This window comes from Neophocaena asiaeorientalis, unplaced genomic scaffold, assembly GCF_003031525.2.
Source record: "Neophocaena asiaeorientalis asiaeorientalis breed wild unplaced genomic scaffold, Neophocaena_asiaeorientalis_V1.1 scaffold114, whole genome shotgun sequence".
NCBI classification, from domain to species: domain Eukaryota; kingdom Metazoa; phylum Chordata; class Mammalia; order Artiodactyla; family Phocoenidae; genus Neophocaena; species Neophocaena asiaeorientalis.
Genome location: NW_020173116.1, coordinates 6,340,565 through 6,348,806, shown reverse-complemented (window position 1 = coordinate 6,348,806; position 8,242 = coordinate 6,340,565). Strand labels below are relative to the sequence as shown.

General features: G+C 40.0%; 1 protein-coding gene across 7 annotated transcripts in view; it reads left to right on the top strand.

Moving 5' to 3' along the window:
* Positions 1–8,242, top strand: part of BCL2L11 (BCL2 like 11) — a 44,198-nt gene that overhangs the window by 5,216 nt on the left and 30,740 nt on the right. The gene's annotated exons all lie outside the window — the stretch shown is intronic.

Below are 8,242 nucleotides of genomic sequence, written 5' to 3'. Positions count from 1 at the left end.
GAGGGCGGCGGCGGCGCCCCCGGCCCCGTTGGGGGGGGGGGGGGGGGGGGGGGGGGGGGGGGGGGGGAGGAGTTGCTGGTGGGAGGAGGGGATTTAGATGTGAGTGTGTTAGATTAAAGAATAAAATTTGCACCCTTTGTAGTCTGTAACTTTTTTCCCTGGCTATTCTTAAAATAGTTCGGTGCCCAGCGACCCCTGAAATAAGCTGAGCTGGTAAATTTGGGTTCCCTAAACATAGCCGTGTTTAGTGCTCCTTACTCAGCCATGTCCGTTAAGATCTTCAGTGAAGCTTTTGATAATTTACTGCAAAATACGTTTTTTCACAAAGAAGTCATTATATTGGTTTCAACCAGTGTAGCACAAATGTGAGGTTACAAAGAGGTCCTCCTTAGGGCTTCCTTTAGCCACAGAGCAGTTTTCTGCTGAGTGACTTGGGGTGGAGAGCATGTATGTGGCAGTTTTGTTCTTGCGCTTCGTTCTACTGAGAAAGTAAACTCTTGTCTGGGATGTTCAGCAGTTGGGTGTTTGTACTAGAAACGTCTTCCTATTCTCCTCCCTGTCTTCAATTTTTCTGAAGGTATATTCAAAGAATGCTATATTCAAAGGATGTTATATTCAGCTGTGAGAGAGACAGTTTTTTCACTTTCACCAAATTTTATTCCCTTTACACTCTGGGAGGATTAACTTGACAAATGCCCTCTTAATCAGTGAAGAGCTGATGATTCGAATCAGAATCACCAGCAGAGGTATTGGTTTGCCGCGTGCCTTTTCTGGCGAGTGTGCTTATTCTGTGTGTACTTTTAATATAAATGTGTACTAAATTCTGTACAAATTCGTGCTTTGAAGATGTACTCAAAGCAGTTGCACATCAGAGCTGAGAAAGGTCAGGATATAGGTGAATGCTAGGTATTAACAACTCTCGTACGTCATTTTGGTAAATGACTTAAGCTTTCTACTTGTTCCCTGGCACATCAGAAATCACGGGTGGGAGCTAATTACATTGTTCTTCGCGTCCATCCCTCAGCATCTTGTGCCTGCTTTAGCTGGTTACCAGCCCCTCTTTTAAGCTGTGAGCTCTCAGAGTAGGGTCGGAGGGAGGGGCATGATGTCCTGCAGGTCCTTGGGAGATGTTCAGCATCGTTTGAGCTTTGACCTTTCCATAGAGCTGACCAAGGACAAATAAGATTTCCCAAAAGGGGGAGATTGGGATTGACATGTATACACTAATATGTTTAAAATAGATAACTAATAAAAACCTGCTATATAAGATAAATAAGTAAATTTAAAAATAAATTAAAATGTGAAAAAAATAAAAAATAAAGATTTCCCAAAAGGTTTTGCAAGAAGACGACCCTGCCAACACCTGTCAAAAAAAAGTTTTGTTATTTGGATCCAGCTGTAAGGTTTGTCAGATAGGGGTGACAGGTACGGTCGAGCCCAGCACAGGCCCGGTGGGGAAACCACACGTGAGTATTGAGCACTGGAAATGGGACTAGTCCAAACTGAGATGTGCAGTCAGTGTCAATACACACTGCAGTCTGAAGACTTAGCATATAAAAAAGAATGGAAGATATCGCGGTCACTTTTATATTAATTGTATGCTGAGATTTTTGAATATGGGGGTTAAATTATATATATATATATTTCGTGTGTGTGTGTGTGTGTGTGTGTGTGTGTGTGGTAAACACAAAATTTACCATCGTAACTGTTTCTAACTGTACCCTTTAGTCGTGTTGAGTATCTTCACATCTTCCAGTTCTCAGAACTTTTTCGTCCTGCAGAACTGAAGTTCGGTAACCAGTAAAGCCCCTCTGCGTTTTTCTCTCCCACCCAGGTCTTAGCAACCACCATTCTGCCGTCTATCTCTGCCATTTTGATGACTCTAACTAGGTACCTCATGAGTGGAGTTGTGCAGTATTTGGCTTTTTCTGACTAGCTTATTTCACTTAGTGTATGTCCTCAAGGGTCATCTCTGCTAAAGCACGTGAAGCAGATTTCCTTCCTTTTTAAGGCTGAATAATATTCTGTTGTATGTATAGACCACATTTTCTTCGTCCGTTCATCTGTCGATGGGTGTTTGGGTTGCTTTCATCTCTTGGCTATTGTGAGTAATGCTGCTGTGAACATGGATGTACGTATGTCTCTTTGAGCTCTTGCTTTCAGTTCTTTCAGATGTGTACCCAGAAGTGGGATGACTGGATCATACGGTAGAAGTATTTTTAATTTTTTGAGGAACCTCCATACTATTTTCCACAGTGGCTGCACTAATTTACATTCCCACCAACAGTATCCCTTTTCTTCCCATCTTCACCAGCATTTGTTATCTCTTACCTTTTTGGTACTAGCCATTTTACGAGGTGTGAGGCGATAACTCATTGTGGTTTAGGTTTGCAGCTCCCTAATCAGTCACGTGGAGCATCTTTTCCTATATATGTTGGCCATTAAGTTTGTTTTGAGATGAATTTGACTGGTTTCTTTTTACTTTTTTTTAAGTGTGGCTACTAGAAAAGTTTCAAATTAGATTAGCCACTGGCATTCTGTATTAGCAGAATGGTTGGATTGGCCTGGCAGATGGCGGAGCTGGACCGGGCTTTGTGCTTTAGCAAGCCAGACCTGATTCTTCCGCTCAAAGCACATCGTGTCCGTGGAACTTACTCCTTTGGTTGCTTTTGTTGACTTAGACGTTGCTTTTGTTGAATTACCCTCATCTTGTGAGCATCTTAAACATCAAGAGAGCCTTGTAGATCTGTCCTCCAGGCAAATATGACTATCCGTTTTGTTTCACCTCTTTAAACTCTGTGGTATATGCAGGCTTTGGAAAGGTGGAAGGCGGAGTGGTTTGGTTCCTCGGGCACCTCAGGGTGCCCTGGAGCCTGGTGACAGAGATAGGATCTTCTCTGCTGAAGACCTGGTTCTGGCCTTCAGACCCCCCAGGGTCACTCGTTCGGACACCAAGAGAAACAAATTCGCTTTGTATGTCCTGTGTGGGGAGAGAAAGTGACGAAAGAGAGGGAAAATTTTCTTTACTGGTTCCAAACAAAATTTAGTAATTGATAGCTGTCTAGACATTTTAAAGTTTTACATCTTTAAAAGGACTGTATTGTGAGACAATTATAGTTTGACATGCAGTTGTAAGAAGTAACCCAGAGTGGACCTATGTGTGTGTCCTTTACCCGGTTTCCCACAATGGCAGCACCTGGTTTAAATAGTACAGTATCATAGCCAGCACATGGCCTTGATAGACTCCAGCTGCCTTATGCAGATTTCACCAGTTTCACATGCATTCCGTTTGTGTGTGTGAGAGTGTATTTACTTCTGTGCGATTTCATCAGATGTGTAGGTTTGTGTGACCACCAGCACAGTCAAGATCCAGAACAGTTCCATCCCAAGGATTCTCTCGCTACCTTTGTATATATCACAGCCAACTCCCTCCTGTCCCCTAACCCCTGACAGTCACTAATCCGTGCTGCATTTCTATACTTCTGTTCTTCCAAGTATGCTATAGAGTCAAACTATATGTGACATTTTGAGCTTGGCTTTTATCACTCGGCATAATACCTTTGAGATCCACCCAGGGTGCTGTGTGTGTTAGATGTGCTACAGTTTAGCTGTTGACCTGTTGAAAGACATTTGGGCCATTTGCAGCTCTGGCAGGGACCTGGCACAGCCGGCACTTGGGGGGCATTTGCCAGCCTGCATTGGGCGTTACACATTGTCCTCTGGTACATCTTTGGGCAGCTGCCAGTTGAAGGCCATGGGCACAGTCTTCCTGGTGAAGCCACCCATCAGACTGGCCACCAAGGCTTCACCAGGGCAGCAGAACTGCCGCTGTGAACTGTGCTGTATGGGTTTTTCTGTGAACATGAGTCTCATTTCTCTGGGATAAATGCCCAGAAGTGCAACTGTTGGATCCCACGGTACTTGAAGCTGTCAAACAATTTGCCAGGCTGTGCCATTTATATTTCCATCAGCGATGTGTGGGAGATCCACTTTTTCCAGATCTTAGCCAGCATTTGGTGTTATCACTGTTTTGGATTTTAGCCATTCTGACCTGTGCGTAATGATATCTCATTGTAGTTTTAATGACGTTGAATATTTTTTGTGTGTTTTTTGCCTCTGTCTACCCTCCTGTGAAATCGTTGTTCATGTCTTTCACTCATTTTCCAATTGGATTTTTTTTTTTATTTTAACTCTTGAGCTTTGAGAGTTTTTATGTATTCTAGACTCAAGCAAGGCCTTTGTCAGGTATGTGATTTACAAATGTCTTCTCCCAATCTGTAGCTTGTCTTTCTGTCCTCCTCATAGAGCAAAAGTTTTTAATTTTGATGAAGTCCATTTAATCAGTTTTTCCTTCCGTGGGTCATGCTTTTGGTGTCCGGTCTAAGAACTCTTCACCGGGCTCTAAGTCCCCAAATTTTTTTCCTAGGTTTTTCTTTTTTTTTTCCTGGAAGTCTTATAGTGTTACATTTTACACTTAGATCTCTGATTTATGTTGAGTTAATTTGTGTGTTAGGTATGAGATTTAGGTCAGCGTCTATTCTTTTGGACTGCAGTGCCCAGTTGCTCTAGCGCTGTTGGTCGAAAAGATTTTTCTTTTTCAATCTAATGGCTTTGCACCGTGGTCAAAGATCAATTGTCAGGTTTGTGTGGGTTTGTTCCCGGTTTCTCTTTGGTGTTCCATTGATTGACGTATCCGTCCCTCGGCCAGTACCACACTGCCTTATTACTGTGGTTGTGTATGAAGCCATTATAATGGGTAGGGTGATTCTTCAGACTTTATTCTACTTTTTCAAGATTGTTTTAGCCTAGGCCCTGTGCCTTTTCATATAAATTTTAGAATAAGCTTGTCTGTGCCTACCAAAACCCCTGCTGGGATTCTGATAGGAATTTTGTTAAACCTGTAAGTCACTTTGGAGAAGAATTTGCCTCTTTACTATGTTAGGTCTTCTAATCCATAAGCAGGAATGTGTCTTCAAGTACTGAGGTCTTCAGGTGTTGTAATTTTCAGCATAAACATCTTATGCATATTTTGTTAGATTTTTATTTACCTTGGAGAAATTATTAATGGTACTTTATTTTTTATTTCAGTTTCTACATATTCATTTTAGTGTATAGAAATGCAATTCATTTTTGTGCATTGATCTTAATATCCTACAGCCTTGTTGAACTCTAATTCAAAAATGTATTGGGAGACCTATCTAGACAATCGTGTAATCTGAAAATAGACACAGTTTTATTTCTTCCTTTCTGATTTGTATTTTACTTCTTTTTCTTGCCCTAATGCATTGGCTAGAACTTCCAGTGCTGTGGTGAATAGAAGTGGTGAGAGCAGACATCTTTGCCTTTTCTCTTGATCTTAACAGGAAAGCTTTCAGTCTTTAACCATCAAGTATGAAGTAGCTATTTTGTAGATGCTCTTTAAAAATATGAAGAAGTTTCTTTTTATTTCTAGATTGCTGAGAGTTTTTATCATGAATGGAATGGATGTTGGGTTTTATAAAACGTTTATTCTGCATCAATTGATATGATCCTGTGACTTATGTTAGCCAGTTGATATGCTGTGTTATGTTGACTTTCAGTATTAATCTGCCTTGCATGCCTGGGATAAATCCTTGGTCAGGGTATCGTTCTTCTCATAATTGCTGAATTGAATTTGCTGATCTTGTGTGGAGGATGTTTGTGCCTAAGTCCATGAGGGGTATCCATCTGTTGTATTAAGACTGTCTGGTTTTGATCAAGGCCTTAATAGTGGGTTGTGTAGTGTTCCCTCCTGCTCTATTCTGGAAGAGATTCTGTAAAATTGGTATTAATTCTTCTTTAAATGTTTGGTGGGATGCTCTAATGAAACCATCTGAACCTAGAGATTTCTTTTCTGGGTGTTTTTAAATTACAAATTCAATTTTTTAGTGTTTATAGGACTATTCAGGTTATCTGTTTCATCTTGGTTGAGTTTTGGTACTTTGTGGTTTTCACGGAACTGGTCCATCTCTTCTGAGTTATTGAATTTTTGAGCCTATGAAGTGTTTATAGTGTTCCCTTATTATCTTTTAAAATGGATACAGGATCTGTTGTGATAGCCCATTTTATTCCTGACATTGGTGACTTATGTTTTCTTACTTTTTAATCTTTATCAGAGTTTGTCAGTTTTGTTTTTTTAAACACTTTTTCTTTTCTTGGCTGCGTGCAGCATGTGGGATCTTACTTCCCTGACCAGGGATCAAACTGGGGCCCACAGCCGTGAAAGTACAGAGTCCTAACCACTGGACCACCAGGGAATTCCCCAGTTTTGTTTTTTTAAACCAGCCTTTTATTTTGTTGACTTTTCTCTATTATTTTCCTGTTTTCAATTCTGTTGTTTTATTATTCTTCTGTTTGCTTCGTGTCTGTTTTGTTTTTCCTAATTTCTTGAGGGTAGAAACTTAGAGTAGTGTTTCGAGACCTCTCTACTGCAAGCATTTAATGCCATAAATTTCCGTTCTCTCCTGCTTTAACTGTATCCCACATGTTTTGGTATATTGTGTTTTCATTTCCATTGACTTCTGTGTGTTTTCTTTTTATTTCCTTTGAGACTCCCTTTCTGACCCTAGATTACTTAGACATGTGTTGTTTCACTTCCAAGTGCGTGAAGACCGTCTTGTCTTTCTGTTATTGTTTTCTTATTTGATTCCAATACGGTCAAAGAACATACTCTGTATGATTTCAGTTCTTTTGAATTCGTTGAGGTTCGTTTTACGGCTCAGGATATGGTCTGTTTTTGGTGAATGGTCTGTGAGTGCTTGAAAAAAAAAAAAACCTGTCTTCTGCTGTTGTTGGTTGGCATGTTCATTATATATTTGTCGATTTAGTCTTATTGGTTGGTTGTGTTGTTTGGTTCTTCTATAGCTTTGCTGATTTTCTGTGAAGTAGTTCTGTCACCTCCTCAGTGTAGTGTTGAAGTCCCCAACTATAATGGTGGATTTGTCTCTTTCTCCTTTCATATCTGTCAGATTTTGCTCTGTATATATTTCGAGGCACTGTTTGGTGTTTGCACATTTTGAACTGCATCTTCCTGTTAGGTTGATCCTTTTATCATTGCTATAAAGCATAGCCACTCCTGTTTTTTGTGAAAAATATTAGCAATTTTTACATGGGATGTCTTTTTCCATGCTTACTCTTCCAGCCTACCTATGTTGTATTTGAAATAAGTGTTTTTGTGTACAACGTATCTTTAGATGATACTGGTTTTTTTCTGCCACACCCAATCTGTCCTTTTAGTGGTGCATTTAGACTGTTTACATTTAAGGTACTTGTTGGTATGTTAGAGCTTAAGTGTGCTATTTTACTATCTTTCTGTTTCCTCTGTTTGTGTTTCTGTTTCCTATTTTCTTTTTTTTCAACCTTACTGTGAGTTATCTGAACATTTTTTAGGATTCCATCTTGCCTTTTTTTGTAGTGTTTTTACATACATTGCTCTGCTATTACACTATGCAGATGTAACTTACTATAATCTACCAGCGTCAGTGGCGTCACCATTTTATGATTTCACTTGCAGTGTAGGTACCTTACTTCTTCCATTTAGGTCCCCTTACCTGCCCCGATTTTCACATATAATTGTCTTAAATATTTCCTCTATATACATTGAGCACCATGTCAGATGACGTTATCTCTTTTGCTAAATGTAATTTAAGAAACTCCTGAGAAGTAGGCTAGTTACTTGCTCCCACTTTTTCCCATTCCAGTATTCTTTCCTTTCTGAAGTCCTAAGGCTCTGTTATCATTTCCTTCCTGTTGAGAGGACTTCTTTAGTCATTCTTCAGTGACAGGCCTGCTGGCAACAATCCTCAGTTCTCCTTCATCCGCGAATGTCTTTATTTCCCCTCGGGGTTTATCCATTTCCAGGTTAACTCGAATCGAGTTACATATGTAATATCAAATCCGTGGTTTGATATCTTCTGCCAAGTTTGGGAAGTTTTCAGCCATTGTGTCTCTGGGTATTTTTTCAGTCCCTGCCTGCCTCTTTGGGGACTTCCGTGACAAAAGAGTATTAGTATTTTTGTTGTGGTCCGACAGGTCCCCGAGACTCTGTTCATTTTTCGTCATCTGTTCTCTTTGTTCCGATTAACTAAATTCTACTGATAAGCCTCATGTCCGCCGATTCCCTCCTGTGTCACTTCCACTCTATTACTGGTCCTTTCCAGTGATTTTTTTTTTTTTTTTTTTTTTTTTTTTTTTTTTTTTTTTTTTTTTATTTTTTTTTTTTTTT